General features: G+C 41.0%; 1 protein-coding gene across 1 annotated transcript in view; it reads left to right on the top strand.

Moving 5' to 3' along the window:
- KCNH8 (potassium voltage-gated channel subfamily H member 8) overlaps positions 1 to 20,774 on the top strand; it is a 374,236-nt gene that overhangs the window by 61,640 nt on the left and 291,822 nt on the right. The window lies entirely within an intron of this gene.

Here is a 20,774-nt window from a genome sequence, read left to right as displayed (position 1 = left end):
TCCTGGTAGCCAGTTTATATCCATTTGTGCTTGTGTCCACGTTGGTACTGAGCTTAAATAATTCCTCTCCCTCTCCGGTATTTATCCCTTTGATATATTTAAAGAGAGCAATCATATCTCCCCTCAGCCTTCTTTTAGTTAGGCTAAACAAGCCAAGCTCCTTGAGTCTCCTTTCATAAGACAAGTTTTCCATTCCTCGGATCATCCTAGTAGCCCTTCTCTGTACCTGTTCCAGTTTGAATTCATCCTTCTTAAACATGGGAGACCAGAACTGCACACAGTATTCCAGGTGAGGTCTCACCAGTGCCTTGTATAATGGTACTAAACCCTCCTTATCCCTACTGGAAATACCTCTCCTGTTGCATCCCAAGACCGCATTAGCTTTTTTCACAGCCATATCATATTGGCGGCTCATAGTCATCCTATGATCAACCAATACTCCAAGGTCCTTCTCCTCGTCCATTACTTCTAACTGATGCGTCCCCAGCTTATAACTAAAATTCTTATTATTAATCCCTAAATGCATAACCTTATACTTCTCACTATTAAATTTCATCCTATTGCTATTAGTCCAGTTTACAAGGTCATCCAGATCCTCCTGTATGATATCCCGGTCCTTCTCTAAATTGGCAATACCTCCCAGCTTTGTATCATCCGCAAACTTTATTAGCACACTCCCACTTCTTTTGCCGAGGTCAGTAATAAAAAGATTGGTCCCAAAACTGATCCTTGAGGAACTCCACTGGTAACCTCCCTCCAGCCTAACAGTTCAACTCTCAGTATGACCCGCTGTAGTGTCCCCTTTAACCAATTCCTTATTCACCTCTGTTTTCATATTGATCCCCATCTTTTCCAATTTCACTAATAATTCCCCATGTGGCACAGTATCAAACGCCTTACTGAAATCTAGGTAAATTAGATCCACTGCGTTTCCTTTGTCTAAAAAATCTGTTCCCTTCTCAAAGGAGGAGATCAGGTTGGTTTGGCACAATCTACCTTTTGTAAAACCATGTTGTATTTTGTCCCATTTACCATTGACTTCAATATCTTTAACTACTTTAGATTTTTTTCCAAGACCTTGCATACTACAGATGTCAAACTAACAGGCCTGTAGTTACCCGGATCACTTTTTTTCCCTTTCTTAAAAATAGGAACTGTTAGCAATTCTCCAATCATACGGTACAACTCTTGAGTTTACAGATTCATTAAAAATTCCTGCAAATGGGCTTGCAATTTTGGGTGCCAATTCCTTTAATATTCTTGGATGAAGATTATCTGGGCCCCCCGATTTAGTCCCATTAAGCTGTATGAGTTTAGCTTCTACCTCAGATATGGTAACATCTACCTCCATATCCTCATTCCCATTTGTCATGTTACCATTATCTCTAAGATCCTCATTAAAGACTGAGGCAAAGTATTTGTTTAGCTATTGGGCCATGCCTAGATTATCCTTGACCTCCACTCCATCCTCAGTGTTTAGCTGTCCCACTTCTTCTTTCTTTGTTTTCTTCTTTATATGGCTATAGAACCCTTTACTATTGGTTTTAATTCCCTTTGCAAGGTCCAACTCTACTTGACTTTTAGCCTGTCTCACTTTATCCCTACATGTTCTGACTTCAATAAGGTAGCTTTCCTTGCTGATCCCTCCCATCTTCCACTCCCTGTATGCTTTCTGCTTTTTTTAATCACCTCTCTGAGATGCTTGCTCATCCAGCTTGGTCTACAACCCCTGCCTGTGAGTTTTTTTTCCCCTTTCTTGGGATGCAGGCTTCCGATAGCTTCTGCAGCTTTGATTTAAAGTAATCCCAGGCCTCCTCTACCTTTTTAGATCCATAAGTTCTTCAGTCCAATCCACTTCCCTAACTAATTTCCTCAATTTTTGAAAGTCAGCCCTTTTGAAATCAAAAACCCTAGTTGCAGATTTATTTTTGTTTATCCTTCCATTCAATTTGAACTGAATTAGCTCATGATCACTTGAACCAAGGTTGTCCCCTACAACCATTTCTTCTATGAGGTCCTCACTACTCACCAAAACCAAATCTAAAATGGCATCCTCTCTTGTTGGTTCAGCAACTATTTGATGAAGGAATCCATCAGCTATTGCATCCAGGAAAATCTGAGCCCTATTATTATTATTAGCACTCGTCCTCCAGTCTGTGTCTGGGAAGTTAGTCTCCCATGATCACGCAGTTTCCATTAGTATTTACTTTATTAAAAACATTAAAGAGGGCTCTATCCATATCCAAATTAGATCCTGGCAGTCTATAGCACACCCCAAGCAGTATCCCAGGGGAGGCTCTAATAGTTTTCTTCCCCAGTGTAATTTTTGCTCAGACGGACTCTGTCTTATACATTCCATCGCTTCTTATTTCTTTACATTCTACCTCATCATTGATATACAATGCTACTCCACCACCTTTACCTTCATTTTGGTCTTTCCTAAACAGCACATACCCTTCAATACCTGTACTTCAGTCATGACTACTATTCCACCATGTTTCTGTTATCCCTATAATATCTGGTTTCACTTCCTGCACCAGTAGCTCTAGTTCCTCCATTTTGTTACCTAGGCTCCTCGCATTGTACAAACATCTTAATTTTTGCTGTTTGGCCTCGCTCACATTCTGTACCCTATTAGGCATGGTCATTCTACAGCCAGTATAAGCTATTAGACTAGTATCCACACTGCCCTTCCTCCTTATATACATTCTCCTACCCACGGCTGTATCCTTTCTTACTTCGTTTTCTTCCCTCTCAATGCTAAAATCCGGCATGCAGATTACCTGGACATCTCCCAACCATCTCCCCCAAATTCCTAGTTTAAAGCTCTCTTAATCAGTTGTGCCAGCCTCCATCCTAGAAGTCTATTTCCTTCCCTACTCAGATGAAGTCTATCCCGAGAGAACTGTCCTCTGTCCATGAATGCCTCCCAGTGGCCATACATCCCAAAGCCCTCCTTATAGCACCACTGCCTAAACCATCTGTTGATAGTCATCTTGTCACACATTTGTTGCCCTTCTCTAGGAACAGGCAGAATCCCACTAAAGATCACCTGTGCCTTGATTTCCTTAAGCGTCTTCCCCAGCCTAACATAGTCTCCCTTAACACTTTCCAGCGAGAATCTAGCCATATCATTTGTTCCAACATGAAGGATAATTAGGGGATTCTTTTTTGCTCCCTTTAGGATCCTTTTCAACCTCAGGTCTACATCCCGTATCTTAGCACCTGGAAGACAGCACACCCTTCTATTCTCTGGATCAGCTCTGGTTACAGGCCTGTCTAGTCTTCTCAGTAAAGAGTCCCCAATCACATAGACCTGCCTTTTCCTGGTGACAGTGCTATTCTCCAGTCTATCCCCTATTCCCTCTGGCTGCAAGTTCTTTCCATTCCTATTCTCCCTTGTAATCCTCTTCAACCCATCCTGTATCCTCCTGGGGCTCATTGACTCTTCCCCTTTTCCTATAGGACTAGCCGCTCTTCTCTTCTTCCTTGCCCTTCCACCTTCAGTGACTACCTGCTGAGCCCCTTCTTCATTTTCCAACTCTGCAGACCTGTTCTTGAGCTCTCTTTCCTTCACTAGCCTGTCTTTTCCTCTGTCTGGTTCTTTTAGTCACATGCTTCCACTGACCACTTTCCTCACCCAGTCTCCCCTCAGAATTCCCCAGTCCTGCTTCCATCTGCAAGTCTGAGCTTTTCCCTTCAGATACTCATGTCTTTGCTCCATAATCTGCTCAAACCCCTTCCTAAACTCAACCAGACTTTCCACCTGCATCTCCAAACCTTGGATCATTTCCTCCATCAGCTCTATCAGACAGCATTTCATGCAGACAAAACTCTTACCAGGTAACCCCTCCAGGATCATGTACATACCGCAGCTTCCACATCCAGTCATCTTCATTATGTCATATGGTGTCAGAGCTTGGAAGTTACTACTTGTGTGTTTCCCCCACAAATGGGAGGTTGGAGATGGGATGGTAGTTGAAGAAATTTTGAGAGCAGGGTGTTAACCTCTTGAGGATTGGGTGAACTTATTACATTTTTCAAGGAGTTTGATAGGTGTGCCTCTCTGAAAGAGGTTAAACAGGGTGGTCTTTCCCCTTTGAAGGGTATGGGCCTGGGGCAAGCCCACCCTGTTCTGTTATCAGACCTATTTGGGAAGGGGTCAGGTGATGATGATAATAAATGAGATTAGAGAGTTAGCAGGAGCTGCAGGAGGGAGGTGGGCTTATCCTCCCTGAAGTAGGGGGGATTGAAAGGCAGACACACCCTTCCCTTCAGCAGTGAGAGAAATAAGGGGAAATGCATATGAGAGCTGTAGCCCATGGTGGGCTGAGGGAAGTGTTTTTGTTTTGATTTTTTCCCTAAATTTTATCTTTAAAACTGTCCTCTGAATGAAGTATGTGGAAAAAGAGTGGGGCATGGTACAGAGTTCTTTTTGGGGTGGATTCCACGAGGCTACAGAAACACTGTTTCCATTAGTAGTGGGCATCATTGTTCTTCCATGCCCCTCCAGGCTGGTAAAACCAGTGATCTGTTTCACAGGTTGTGGCTCTAATGTTTCAGGGCTTGTTGAAATCTGGTAGGTCTGATGAGGCCAAACTCAGTCAGGGATGGTTGGGTGGATAATCCATCTCGTCAAGGAGTTTCTATCACTCCCTAAACACACACACACACACACACACACACACACACACACACACACACTCTCACTCTCTCTCTCTCTCTCTCTCTCGTTTAAAAATATTATTTGCAAAATACATATCTGATTATGATGAACTATATATATATAGATGGCAAATATAATATGCAAAGTGTAGATCCTCAGCTGGAATAAATTATCAGAGCTCCATGGAAATTAATGGTGCTGTGACCATTAATTCCAGCTGAGGAGCTGTCTCCTTGTGAACAATATATTAGATCCCACAGATACACAGTAGAAGGACAGACAGTTGATAGGATAATTAAGAAAATAAGTCTTGGCAATAACTTCTAAGCACTGTTGATTGCTTGATAGTTGTTAGTAGTAATACTGTTGCTAATATTTGGCTCTGATTTAAGGAAAGAACTTAAGCATGTGCATAACTGTAAGCACATTTAAATGAAACGAGTACAGAAGCAGTTTCCTTGTCAAATCTCTTTTAAACTTGCCCTTTTATATTTTTAATAGTTTACATTTAACACAGTACTATACAGTATTTGCCTTTTTGGATGTGTGTGTGGGTCTCCACTGCTGCCTGACTGCCTACTTCCAGGTCCAAATGAGGTGTGTGGTTAACCAGTCAGTTTGTAACTCTGAGGTTCTACTGTATTGCTATTTTTTTTTTTAAGCCATTGTCTATTAAATCTATAGAGACACTGACCTATAGCTGTGGAAGAAAAGACCTAGAAAATGTAAGCAATACATCTGCCTACTTTGCTTTTTAAAAAAAAAAAATACTCATTCTCTGCAATGCAAACAAGCTCTTGAGAACTACAGTAACATGTCAGGAAATTAACTCCAGACCCTAACAAAGATTTTTTTTCAATTAACATTTCTTCTTAAAATTAGCGCATATATATATATATATATAATGCTTTCTATCTTCAGTGCACTGTACAAGCATTAGCTAATTTAATTTAAGAATCTACTATAATTATCTCATTGTATTCACAAAACTTGGAGGGGCTTAGACTGTGCAGGATACACATGGGCTTAAATATTTATAAATAATAGCCATGATAAAAGTTACAGGGTAGATATTACCAAAAACGTTAAGCCTAAACTGATTATTTTATGTACAAAGTGCCTTCTTTCAGAGCCCTTAATGCAACATAATAATATAGTAACGTAAGAACCACCTTGTTGAAATTTCCATTCAAAGGATTCAGTATAAAAATGCAGAAAAGGCAAGGTAATGAATATAAAGGTAAAAAACCCACCACCAACAAAATTGTCTCGTGACAAGCCTGAAAAGCAGGAAGAGACAGAGCCTGGGAGAATGACTTTATGTCACAACAAAGCAAAAATATGATCACCTGCCAACCTAACTCGCCACGTTTGGATCCATAAAAGGTAAGAGTTGTCCTTGTGGGTATCTGCTTTGTGATAACACTTGCTGAGGTGGTCTTCACCACCAGGGCTTACTTGGAGCTTTGAAACCTCAGAGACAACTTACTCAGTTCACCATTTTGTAGGTGAAAATATAAAGAACACAGAGCAGGCATAACATATTCATGGTTGCTTAAATCAGTGAACAGCATAAAATAAAAGTGGTGGTGCTGCCCTACGGAAGTGATCATTATCATGAGAAATATGTTGTTCAGAGATGATCACAGTATATAAGGTCATAACTTGAGCTGGACAAAAGTTTTTGGATGAAATTTTTTTTAGATGGAAAATGCAGATTCAATAACACTTAATACACGGGTGAATGTTGGTTTCACTAAATTGTTTGTGATGGGAAAAACAAAATTACAAAGAAGTCAAAACTGAGTAGGGTGCAGTGCAGGGAGAGGGTAGTGGCATGTTAAAAGGACATTCATTCATTGGACTTTCATACCACAAGGTGGGAAACTGAGGCAAGGGACACTGACGAATGTACTGTGGTGCAGGCATTTGCTTAATGGTTACATGCTTTTGAATCCTGGTTGTGGTGTTTTCTCAAACTAATGCTGTGTTCCCTTTCCTTTCTAATAACTTTCCTTTTGTTATACAGATTCATTGCTTGTGAGTGGGGAAGTATTACCTCTCAGAGGCGCTCAGGGATGGTGTTTAATTTTCCCGGGTTATTGGGTGGGGCCTTGAGCTGCATCTCTTTTGTATTAAGAGGACCTCTAGATAGTGAACCCCACCCTTGTGGCTGCAGACACCACCTGCCCAAAAGGGTTACATATGGACTTAGCACAGTATCTAAGCTATCTGATGCCTGGAGATGATAGCTAGCAGACATAGCGCCTCCATGCAGCCTGGATTTAGGCTCCTAAATCTGTGAGCAGGCTGGGTCTCGGCTTGCACCACTTTCATTGGCATCTCCCATTGCAGGTAGCTTCCTGCCTACCATGCTGGCTTTTGTGGATCCAATTCTTCAGCACTTCTCTCTCCATTCATTGCATAGGGAGCCTAGACACCTGACTCAGGCCTTGTCAATCCCATTGTTGTTCCTGTACGTTTCGAGGTAACAAAAAGTTAGACATTGCAGTGCCAAGTGTTGCAATGCCTAAGTCCCTTTGTGGATCCAGGCCTGGATGTTTTAGAGGTGTGTTCTGCCTTATCCGATGCTGTTTACATTGCTATGTTCGATCATTACTCACAGCTTAGCTTGTTTGATGGGAATGCCCCCAGAGTTGGTTTGGTTGATTTAAAGGTGTGAATTTAGTCTATCGTTTTTTGTTTGTTTTTTTTTAATTCCTGGACAAGGTGGTGGAATTAAGAGCTTTTCATTTTTAGTATTCTGAAGTTAAGGTGTATATCTTATAAAAACTAAGTAAATCCTTCTCCTTTGATTCACAAGGCTAGCTGCACATTTCATAGATTGCAAGGTTAGAGCCACAAAGTATTTCTGTTCTAGTCCTCACCTACTTACTCATGGATAAAACGACCATTCAAAAATAGGCTGCCACTTCAGATTCACCAGTCATATTTTTATCTCTGCTGAATTCATTAAAATTCAGGGCATAATGTAGTGCCTTGTTGTTCGTAAAACCTTTTATTTGTGGGTTTGGCATGGAAGCGATTGAAATTTCATTTTTTTTTAAGTGGTAAGAATTTTGTTTGTCAGTTTGGATTTTGGTTATTTAATTGGCTCATTTCAGTTTTGTCGATGTGTTTTAAAGGAATGCAATAAGTTCATTTTGTAAGCTTAAACTAACTTTAGCAAGGGATTCTGCTTTTGTTGTTCATCTTAAAACTGAGTATGCTGTCGGTGTCGTCTAAGGTAGCTTGAAGCAGACAATTAATTTAGGTCAGTGTTTTCCATCCTGGGGCATTATTCTGGTGTGGACCTCTTCGGGAGTCCCAGACTAGTTAAGAGGGGTAGAGAGGAGGGTCAGTCTGAGCAGGAAAACTGTAGGGCCCTAGATTCACCCTGCACATGTGCAAAGCAAACCTCCTATTTCACTGGCAAAAAAAGCACCATTTGGCTCCTAGAAGGCTACTCACATATGCTCCTGTTTTATCACCTGGTATAACTGGCTGCAGTAGCAGCTAACATATAGTGGACGCTCACCAGCCCAAGCTTCTCTCCTTTGTCCAGGGCCTCCAGCTCCGTTTCAGGTGGCACCAGTAGATGCCCTTTGCTCCTCAGAGCCAGTAATGAGGAGTGGGGTCAGAATTATCAGTGAGTAGAGTGGAGCACAGAGGAGAAGAGTTACAAGAACACTTGTATAAGAGTAACAAAGGAAAAGGATGAAAAAGGGGAGGTGCGGGGAGGAAGGGAATGTCAAGGTGGAGCAGGAAAAAGACTCCAGAAACAAACACAAAAAGTTAGAGAGAATAAAGTAGAGATGGCAGCAATTACGTCAAGTCTGAGGGGACCTGAATATGATGGGAGTCGAGGGTGGGAAAGCACCCATCCATCAGCCCATCCCAAGATGGGCTTTAACAACAACAAGAAGTTGAGAACTTCTGATTTGAGCCCTTTAACAGGCTGAGACCCACTGTAATGTGCTTTATGCTGAAAGCTGATGCAAGATCACCAGGACTAACAACCTCTACTAGGTTATTTTATTTGGTGGAAACTAACAAAGTTGCTTTTTTTTTTTTAGAGTGTGTGTGTGTGTGTGTGTGTGTGTGTGTGTGGCAACATCATGTTAAAATCTTGGAATAATGAAGCAGGACTATCCATCAATACAGTGGACTTCTGTAGGCAGGATGTATATGGGACGTGTCCTCAGAAAAGTGAGCAATGTGGCCACAATTCTGCTTCTTTAATAATCTGGGTCCAGTGGTTCTCCTCTGGTGGAGGATGTCAAATCACAGACATCAGAACAAATTCATCCCAGGGTTTATGCCAAATTCACTGGTGTATACCCAGACATAGGCTTCTAGTGAGGCAAATCTGTCAGGGGCGCAGCTGCAACTTTCCCAGTGTTGAGTGCACAGGAAGCTAGCACAGCCTAAGAAGCAACTGAGCTAAGATGTATACATTATTTCCTGCATTACCTCCTCTGTTGGGGTTCCTGTGGATACCACTGAAACTGATGATCCCCTCCCCCACCCCCCACACCTGGTAGAAAACCTAAAGTAGGGCAGCAGAATAACACAACTGTCCTCTATTCTGAGTGAAGGTCACCTGGTGTTAAGAGGGATTACCTGTTACATGGTGGTGCACCAGGTTCAATGAATCTGGTCCAAGGTCTGAACAGATTAAGATGAAATTTGGAACTATATTACATCACATTGCAAAAAGATAGGACTCTCCCCAAAATTAAACACACATGGTTAACAATATTCTTCATCTGCTCAAGAAAAATTGTACATTCTACTTCAGCCTATCCTGATTCTATAGTTGTCTCAAGTATAGTGTACATGTCATTATCTAATGACTGGAAGGTGAAGTTGGACAAATTCAAACTGGAAGTAAGGCATAAATTTTTAACAATGAGGAGCAATTAATTGTTGGAACAATGTAAGGGTTGTGGTGGATTCTCCATCACTGGCAACTTCTAAGTGAAGATTGGATGTTTCTCTAATAGGTATACATTCTACTTCAAATAGGAGTTACTTTGGAAAGTTCTGTGGCCTATGCTACACAGGAGGTCAGACTAGATGATCACAGTGGTCCCTTCTGGACTTTGCATCTATGAATTATATCTGAGTTGCAGGCACCTTTATACTGAGAACAGATGAAACAGGTGCAGTGGAAGAACTGCTGTATTATGTGGCTGTTGGGCAAAAAAGTTCTCCATTCATTTGAATCTTACTTTCTGTGACAGTTACCTCTCCACCATTGCCTTGCCCTGTGCTGTTACTGATGAATGAAAATGCTGAGTGCTCTCTCAAGTCTTTCTTTATTCTGCTGCATACACTTGGCAGGACTTATATAACATGAAGCACACTAGGTTTGACGCTAATAAGAGAGAGGGGAAGAAGAGATGACTGTTTCAGCCATGACCATTTCAAGTCTATTGTTAAAGAATCTTATTGATTTGGTTAATGATGTGTGGTAGGGATCTGTTGTTTTAACAAACTGAACCAAAAGAATAATTATTCAGCAGATGATTGATATTGTGAGATCTGAACAGTTTCAGGTATTTCAACCTGATCCAGAGCAGGAAGAGAGCACCAGTAATTCCCAACGGATCTTGGTTACAAAAAGAAAGTTTTTGCCTGCTTTTTCTAGTGTATTGCCATCTCTCTGGTGAAGCACAGAGGTTAAGCAAGGAAGTAGGGTTAGCTCAATAACATACAGATTGGAAGAAAAGATGCAAAGTTACCTTTTTAAAATGGTCTCAAGTATCTTGTGTTAGTTAGAAAATTTACATCTTATTCCTCAACAGTTAAGGAGGTTGGAATTAAAATTTCAAACAACTGTGTGAAATATCTCCTCATTGAAAAGTCTGTTGGCAAATCTCTCAATCTTTTGCTTTGGAGCTACTACTGCTGTGGTTTTATTACTTCTAAACTTTCAAAGCTTATTAACTCAACAAGCAATTTCCCCACAGAATAATCATGCACTCCCTACAGACACAGATGCACTAGATGACAAGAGACAAACTGTGAAGGAACAGAAACACATTTTTGAGATTGTCAAATATTTTCCAGACTGACATGTTGAAAGTTGTTCTGTGCCATTCTTTGCAGAGGGAAGGAATTAAAAAAACCCAGGTTCAGCAAGAGAATAAATAGTGCAACATCTGTTCAAGAAGAAGCTGTATGATTATTATAGAAGAGGAGGGGATATAGGGGTTTGGAAACAAACTACATTAGTTGGCACTAAAATCAACAGCAACCTAAAATGTTTACATCCTTATTTACCATTTCACCATGACTTTGTGATTAAAAAAAATGATCTTTTAATTAAAATGGTGAAAATTGCTGGATTGTTTTTACCATTATTCCCTCAGTAAATATTTTCTGAGAGGCAGAAGAATATTATTTAAATCAGGGCATAATTTGCCAGTTGCTGGGGGGGGAAGCATCTATTTAACTGAAACATTTTTCAAAAGAAGTGAAATCTAATCTGTATTACCAGATTCCTATCTGTTACATTAAGGTAACTCCATTAAAGTCAATTGAGTTACTTTGGATTTACACTGGTGTAATAGAGAGCATGGAAAATTTGATGGTTTTTATTTGTAAGGAGGGACACAATAGATCTGTTTCTGAAGATGGAAAAATTATGCTTTGACTAAAATGGCATTCATTCCGCCTCATTAAGAACATAATTCCTAAGGAGTTCAGGGAGAGGAAATTGTGATGAAGTTCAGGGAAGATGTTTATTTTCTGCTGCTCCCTACTTTTTCATTATTTTTGCATGATAAGAGAAGAAAGGAAATTATTTAAGTTTTGTTCTTAGGCCTGGATGCACAAAAGGTGTAAGACACCTAAACCCTGGTCTGCACTACAAACTTATGTCTAGGTAACTGTCTCTCAAAGGTGTGAATTTTCGACACCCCTGAGTGACGCAATTATATCCCCCCAACTCCCGGTGTGGACAGTGCTATGTTCCCAGGAGAGCTTCTCCCATTGACATAGCTACTGATTCTTGGAGAAGTGGATTAACTATGCTGACAGGAGAAGCTGCAGTGTTGTAAGTGTAAACAAGCCCTTAGTCCCTCCTGCTGAAGACCCTCTAGGTGCCTAAATTCACTTGGTGCCAAGGTTTTTTGCAGTACAGATCTGGTAGGCACCTATGTTTCTGGCTCTGAGCCTGTGCATTGCTGCTTCCCTTTAGGCACCCAGGTACCTCTATCTCCCACTTAAGCCCCCAAGCAATTTACAAACCAGGGGAAGATGTGTGTTTGGCCACCTTACTCGCATGCATTGCCTGATCTGGTAGGTGTGCTCAGAGAGCACCCACTGAGTCAGGCCCCACAGCCAAGTTCACACAAAACAGATGGAGGTGGAAGGGATGGTAAAGTCATTCATTTAGGAGTCATTCCCTCATAATTTTTAGCCCACCGGTCAGGGTACTCCTCCGGTTATGGGAGACCCCCAGTTCAAGTCCTACCCCCACCCCTGAAGGGGAGAAGGGATTTGAACAAGGATCTTCTAACTCTGAGTGCAATAACCCCTGTTCTGTGGGCTATTCTGGTGGGAGGGGGGCAGTTCCTCAATCTCTCCTGTCATAACTAGAAAACCAAGCCAGAAAATACCTGAGCATCTTGTCTTCTCAGAAGCTGGATGCTGCTGACTTAAGTCTGTTTTGTACAAAGTGGTTCATAAAAGTTTTGGATCTTCATCTAGCTGGGAAAACAGAGCTACCTAATAATTACTTATCAGCAATTATTTGCAGGAAAAAAAACCTGAATTCAATTTCTTTCTCCCCTTCATATTAATTGATAGACTGATGCTATCAGAAATTAATCAAGGGGCTGCAGGGTTAATGGCGTATTTAGAATGGCATGGCTGTCATTACGACTCCATTTGAAATGAACAAATGTATTGGTTAAAAGGAGCAAGTGCTTGTTTCCAAATAAGCACAGATGCCAACAACTGGGCATTGAATCTGTTGTAACTAACTGCACTGAATCTGGAATGAGGTACAGGCTGGTGAAGAAAGTCAGCTAGCTCAGCAGTTAAACAAAATCTTTCATCAAGAGAGATACGTATCCAAGACTTTTCTTGAGCCTTAGTTACAGCAAAAGTTATTGCTAAAAATAGAACCAAAGGGACTTTGGGTTGCAACATGCCTGAAGAAGCTTCTTTTGACTTCACTTGTATCAAGTGAGAGACGTAATTTCAAAACTTTGGGGATTTGGCATTTGAACACTTGGGAAAGGATTGAAGTTGATGGACAATGGGCGTCTGATTTTTCCACTGCCTTGGACCATATCCTCCTGCGCCTTTGTGATTATTGGAGGATTATCCCGGGGGGGCGTAATCAGGTGGTAGAGAACCAGCTGCCTCTGTGCTGCAACCTCTTTCCTGGCACAAGGGACATGGCCAGGAAATAGGGGCCTGATATGGGGCCCTTGGCCTGATTGCTTTGCTGTAGCTGCAGAAATTTTCTCCTGGCGCCATGGGCAGCAGGGCTTGATCTCGAGCAATCCAGTGTAAGTTAGAGGAAAAATTGGGTCCAGTATTGATTTTTAACTGGAAGAAACACAATGTTTGGAACAGCTAAGATGGACAGGTTGATAAAACAAAAATCTAAAGCAAAAGGCTTGTTAGTGGCCATACCATATGGATGGGTGTTCTGATGAGTACAATAGCAAACAACAATGTAGGGATGTGTATACTATACAATTACTGAAAATTGCTGTACTGTGGTGAATCAGTAAATACACAATTCCTTCCATCTGATTGGCTGAGACTACTTCATTTTAGCAAAACTGTATAGCAAATTGATTTGTATTAATGGATGTTTCAGTAATGATTGTTACCATGTTACATATTCATAGATATAATTACTGCATAAAACTTAAATCAAGAAAATTCGGTTCACCTAAGAGTTCTGCCATTTTTTTTGTTGTTAAGCCAGCACTTGTGGGTATTATGCTATACAGTGGTTCTCAAACTGTGGGTCGGGACTCCATTGTAAAGGGATCGCCATGCCAGGGCTGGCTTAGATTTGCTGGGGCCCAAGACCCACCACCCAAAGCTGAAGACTGAGGCCCACCACCTGAGGCCGAAGCCTGAGAGCTTTAGCCCTGGGTGACCGGGCTCAGCTTACAGGCTCGCTGCTGGGGCTGAGGCCCTTGAGCTTTGGCCTCTCGGCCCAGGTGGTGGGGCTCAGGATTTGGCTTTGGCCTCCCCACCTGGATGGTGGGGCTCAGGCTTCGGTCCCCACTCCTATGGTCCTGTAGTAATTTTTGTTGTCAGGAGGGGGTCGTGGTGCAATGAAGTTTGAGAACCCCTGTGCTATGATAGTTATGTGAGTAGCAGTCAGACAAAGCAGGTTGCTTGTTGCAATTGCTTTTTAAGATGCTGAAACAGTGGGTCTGTACAGGAGCTCCTCACTTAGTCGTCCCGGTTAACGTTGTTTCATTGTTACATTGCTGATCAATTAGGGAACATGCTTGTTTAATGTTGCGCAATGCTCCCTTATAACATTGTTTGGCAGCCACCTGCTTTGTCCACTGCTTGCAGAAGGAGCATCCCATTGGAGCTAGCTGGTGGGGGCTTGGAATCAGGGTGGACTGGCAGTTCCCCGCTCCCCTAAGTTCCCTGTGTGGCAGCCGCCTAGCAGGCTATCAATTGCTGGCAGTTCAGCTGTCCCTCCCCCCCCACTGCCATGTGCTGCTCCTGCCCTCTGCCTTGGAGCTGCTCCTGGAAGCCTCCTGCTTGCTGTGCAGGGGGGGTGTCTCCGTCCCCCTCTCCCCCCCTCAGCTCCTGCCCCTTGCTTAACCCATTTCCATAGAGCAGGAGGGGGACACGACAAGGCTCAGGATGGAGGGAGCGTGCTGGCAGCAGGGACTGTCTCAACTTGCTGATCTGCTTAAAAAGGCAATGTACTTAGAGTGGAGTCAGCATACTTAAAGGGGCAATGCGCATCTCTATCACACACACAGGGTGTGTCTCTGTCTACCATGCTGTCTCCCCTACCTCCATTTGTGCTGTCTTGTAGAGCTTGAGGCTACATTAACAACAATGTGTTAACCCTTGAGGGCTCAGCCAAGTGCTAGTTCATCATTTAGCAGCAAGGCATTCCCTGGGAAATAGCTCACCCTTTTCCACCCTCTGACTTCACCTCAACCAAGCTTCGCAATCATCATTGCTGTGTACAGTATTACATTGTTTAAAACTTATACTCTGTGTGTGTGTGTGTGTGTGTGTGTGTGTGTGTGTAATATAATCTTTTGTCTGGTGAAAAAAATTTCTCTGGAACCTAACCACCCCCATTTACATTAATTCTTATGGGAAAATTGGATTGCTTAACATTGTTTAGCTTAAAGTCGCATTTTTCAGGAACATAACTACAACATTAAGTGAGGAGTTACTGTATTTAATAAGGGGAAGGCCTTTATACACCATATGGTCTTTTCCTGGCCCTGAATGCACTTTATGTTCTTAAACCAAACATAGACTATGCAAATTAGGGCCTTGGGAGGTATTCGCAGTCACCACCAAGACGACAAGCCCAGATGCACTGCACTGTGCTTGACACACTGACATCAACATCATTGCTTTAGGCAAAAGTATCAGCCAATATGTTGTTAACAATGTTGCTTAACTACCAACAATCCTGTGTCCTAGGAAATGTGCTGATTAACAAAGTTAAAACACCAATAGAATGCAGCTGTCACATGGCTGAGGCACAGGTACTTGGCTCTTCTTGGATAACAGAATTCTTGGAATGCTACATAATTTGCATATTCATTCTGTTACAGACCTTGCTTCTGTTTAACATTTTACAGGGAAAAAAACTCATCCCAGTATGACCTTCTAGCATACAGCATATTGTAAAGGTGTAAACATTCTACCAGAAATATTGTTTTCAAATAAGAAAGCATATTGGATTTGAAGATGAGAAAATAGGTCATTTGACTCCTTCAATCTGATTCCAATTAAAGAAAGCAATTTAAGAAGGAAGATTTAGTCATTTAGCTTTAGATGTAAATGATTGGATCAATTAATATTGGCTCCCAGGTTTTAAAGTATAACTAGCAGTACTAAGTCTAACAATGAAAGATTAATGTGGAAAATTGGGAAATGTAACAATCATCTATTTACCAAAGTTAACCAGCCCATCTATTTTATAAATAATATAATGAAGAACACAGGTGTGCGTTTGGGGTGTACCCAGGCACACCCTAATGTCTCAAAGAAAAAAAAAGTAGCTTTGCGTTTTTAATTTAATCGCATGATACGCTCTTTTAGTTTTAGAGTATGGATTGTTGTATTATGCAATAAGCGCCGAATTGCATAATATAGATGTTGTAGAAATGTATAGAAAGCCCTCGTTCGCTTGTAGCATGCGTCCCCACTACTGCTGCACCGCATTACCATTGGTCCTCCCTTCCCCCTCAGACTACTAGTCTAGAAAATTCTTTGACCTATATAAGCGGCTTCGTCAGGTGTGCCCAGCGTAGTGTCTACAGTGTTTGTAATCTTTGTCACTATACTTTACTGAAATAGCATAACAAGCCCGTGGCCTTACGTTTTAATTCAATCGTATGATACCCCCTTTAATTTTAAAATATGGATCTGTCGTTAAGATAAGAAAAGGAGCAGACAAACTGAATTATAATAAATGTGCTGATAGTAGTGCAAATACCTTGGACTGCTCGGTTAAGAACTTACATGAAGATAATGTCGCCACCAGTTCCAGTGCGTGCAATAAACTGAGTAATGACCAACAAACAGACTTTGTCTCTTAGTTCAGGTCAGTGTAGTTCCTATTCAAAGCTATCAAAAACATTCCATCTGATGACCTGGTCTGTGATAATCCAAAAAATAGATTAGAACGCCGGTCTCGATTATCTAGAGGTCCTTATCAGCCTAGATTGAGCATGTTTCCTAGAAGTAAAATAGGGAATAAACAAAGAAGTTTTCAGTCCGATTGGTATGAAAAAGTATAGGTGGTTAGAATATAGCCCATCAAAGGACGCAGCATTTTGCTTTTTCTGCCATTTCTTCTCCTAATGATGCAGCAAACAAAGGTCATACTGATCCAGCATTTATTGATAAGGGATTCAGAAACTGGCGTAGGGCTAACAAATATTTTAAAAACCACCAACTGTCAAAATCTCATGTGTTGAGCTGTTCTTCATGGTCAAGTTTTAATGAAGGGAAACCTACTGATGTATTGTTGGATGAGAGCAAGCAGGCTTATCTGTCTAAACAAGAAGAACAGTGCCATAACCGAAGTGTAATGGAGCAACTGATTGATATTCTGTGTTTGGCAAAAGGTAGGAGACCATTCAGGGGTCACAATGAAAAAGCTGACAGTTCTGAGAAAGGTTTATTTCTAAATCTTGTCACTATGCTCCAAAAATATGATCCCATAATGGCAAAGCATGTGCAACAATCTCCTCGAAACGCTACCTATCTGAGTAATAGTATCCAAAATGATTTAATTGTGGCCTTGCACAACGTTGTGCAACAAAAGACTGTCTTCACTAAATGGAAAAATGGTCTCAATAATTGCCGATGACACTACTGACTGTGGACACCATGAACAGATGTCCATTGTGGTGCGGTATTTTGACAATGGAAAAACATAGTCCATTTGCACATTTTGTGTCTGTTCAGAGACTATTAACAGTTGATGCTCAGTCTGTTTTTGACCAGTTAAATGACGTCTTTGGCATTCTTAAAATTGACCATCAGTGATGTCTGTCTGTTTTGATGGCGCATTTACTATGTCTGGATGTACTGCGGGAGTTCAAACGAAATGTAAAGATAGAAACCGTGAAATACTCTATGTACACTGCTATGCGCATTGTTTGAACCTTATCCTAGTAGATGCATGCACTTCAAGTAAACAGAACTGTCTTTGATTTTTTTTTGGTGTTATTCAGACTCTTTATGCCTTCATGGAGGGGAGTCCTGTGCGACATGCAGTAATGGAGAGGATTTCACAAGAAGTAGGATCCCAGTTGAAGACTTTGAAGTCCCTATCAAACACAAGATGGGCATGCAGAACAGAAGCAATGGCTACTGTAAAACAAAACTACTCCATCATTTTACAAGCTTTACAAGAGATTATCGAAACAACTCGCCTTGCTGTCACTAAAATAAAAGCCAGGGGCCTGATCCATGAACTAAATTAATTAAAGTTCATCTTTGCCCTTCACATGATGCGCCCTATTCTCCAGATGGTGGTAAAAGTGAGTAAGGCTCTTCAAGCTCCAGATCTCAACTTACTTACTGCAATGACAGGAGTGAAAAGCTTGTGCAACTCTTTGGCTGCGATGAGAAGTGGCCCAGAATATTTTCAATCTATTTTCAACGACAGTGTGAAAATGTGTGTAGAGAATGATATATCAATTCCTTCAGTTAAGAAGAGAAAAATGTCCACTCGTATTGATGACACATTTGAGTCCCAGCATCACTTGAATACAAAAGAGGAGCAGGAGAGAATAACTTCATTTTACCCACTCCTAGACTCAGTGATTAGTCACATTGACCAGCGATTTGAACAGGAGACTTGTAAAATTGTGACTGCAATGGGAAAACTGCTGAGCTTAGACATTGGCAGGGACAATATGAGAATCATTGCCAACAAATTTAAAGTGTCCTTGGATGAGTTAGAAGCTGAAGTCAGATTGCTTCAGGGTTATGACGGATCTGTTCCTAAAGGTAGCACTACGAACACCACCAGAGAGTGGCTTGATTGGCTAAAGGAATCAGATCAGTCTTCCATGTTCCAGGCCTTTTACAAATCTATTCAATGCTTTGCAGTCTTACCTGTTACAAGCTGTTCCTGTGAAAGAGCCTTTTCGAAACTAGCACATGTAAAAGACAAACTAAGAAGTACAATGTCCCAACAGCGTCTCGACTCACTCATGATTTTGTACATTGAACAAGAATTGGCTTTGTCAGTTAATTACAATAATTGAGAATTTAAGTCCATAACACCTGGTGAGCGACGTCTCATTCTCTAGGACAGGAAGATGAAGAAACCTTAATCTGTTTTGGTCAATTTGGGTTGGCTCATTATCTGGTTAAAGATAAAGATCATGAAAATTGACTGCATCTTTGTATACGCCTGGTTATCACTACAGCAAAAATTTGGTATTTTTTGTCTCATTTTTTAAGTTTGTATTTTTAAGTAAAGTTTTTAGTTAACTAAACTAAACTTTATTTTTTTTAAATTAAGTTTTAGTTTCTTTAGTTTGTTTGATGAATAAAAATGTCCTTTATGATTGAGAATTCAATAAATATTCGCCTTTAAAAAATAAATAAAATTTCCTGGGTGCACACCTTAATGAAATGTGCTTTGCACGCCAGTGATAAAGAATGTGAAAGTTAAATGTGCTTTAATCAAAATTTGTGATTAAATTTGTAGAGAAAAAAGTATGTAACAGAAAATCCTAGGGTCCTCAGTATAACCAGGACTGTTGGATTTATGCTGTATTTTGCTCTCCGCTTTTTATGGAAATTTGAATTTTGCATAGGTTGTTACCTAGGGTTTCAAATCTATGCTATTGGCACAGATCTGATTGCACTCATGTGCTGATCACATCACCACAAGACTTGTGTGGGGATCATTGGTCCAAACTGAAAGAACCTGCTGGGGGCCACAAGGCCTTTCCCAAGGACAATAGAAGTAAATAAACGGGGGAGGGATCCTTGAGACTTGAGGAGGAAGGATGGCTGCTGGTTGGAGGAAGACTGTGCTGAGAGGGGGTTGTGTGAACAACCTCAGTCCATGATGAACTTGTATTGACAAACTGAGGTTCAAGAATAGGATGAAGCTCAAAATTATGATGATCTCAATTGGTTCAGGGTTTGGTGCAAATGTTTTACCTTGTCTGCTTAATTAGTTCCCTGTTTATTGAAGCAATCCAAAGTCGACTATCATAAATGTACAGCACCCTTTTTCCAAAAATTAATTCTGCTCAAACAAGAGGTGGTTCTGGAAATGATAATGGCAATTTGGTTCACCACAGACAACTCTGATACATAATCTTTTTAGTTGCTTAAAGACAGTAGAGAATTTGAATGACCTCTACCACCAACAGTGATTGCTGAGAAGGAAACCTACATCCCACTCCCAAACCATGCAGTAGTTTGAGTGGTACTTAGGTAATCATTTCTCATTGTAGCAGACATCACAAACTGCCTCTCTTCCAGAGTAAAACGAGAACCTACTAGAGAGCTGACTCCAATTTCAGCTGCCGTTACCTTGGATCTCTCCCAATCAGATTTCTATGCCAGGATGTGGAGCTGAGACAGAACTGGTTATGCTGATGGATCACCTCCTCTTGTCCATGGACGTGGGGCGGAGACAGACACACACACACACACACACACACACACACACACACCTTGGTCTCTGAAGCATTTGAAACTACTCATCAAATATCACTTTCCTCATGTTTGAGAAATGTCCAAGGTGACTGGAAATGTGCTGCATTTGGTTCACTCCTTTCTCTTGGGCTGTCTTCCCAAACTTGGAATGAGGCATAATAAGCAAGTGCACCTCCTCATCCAAAGCCCTCAGCTATGGAATTCCTCAAGGCTCTACCTTTCCCCTCATCTAATTCAATGTCTTTATGAAGCTACCAGAGGGAGATTGTGTAACATAGGAAACAAGACCAGCAGCATGCCATCAACATGCATCTCTAAATCTCTCTTTCATCAAACATAAACAGCACCATCACCCAGTTTTCTCAGTGCCTGGCTAAAATAAGCACCTGGATGAAGAGCAGCTGGCTAAAGATGAGCCTAGGCTAGGCTGCTTCCAGGATAAAGTGCCAAACTAATGTGCTTGACTTTAACTTCTATACAATCATTTATTTTTTGAAAAAATGATTCAAAACAAATTATTACTACCTGTGGGAAGGAGAAGAGAAGGGACAGACACTATTATTGTATATTTTTTTGTGATTTTTTTTTGAGTGCATTAGATACCATAGTAATGGGTGTAGTAAAGCACCTAATTAGCATATAAAATATTAAAACAAATTCCTTCCTGTAAAGTCTAAAGTAATGTCAAAAGATCTGAAAGACTTAAAAAATAAAT

Source organism: Chelonia mydas, chromosome 2 (genome assembly GCF_015237465.2).
Source record: "Chelonia mydas isolate rCheMyd1 chromosome 2, rCheMyd1.pri.v2, whole genome shotgun sequence".
Classification (NCBI taxonomy): Eukaryota; Metazoa; Chordata; order Testudines; family Cheloniidae; genus Chelonia; species Chelonia mydas.
Note: the sequence above shows the minus strand (reverse complement) of the source record. Positions and strands in the feature narration are given on the sequence as shown.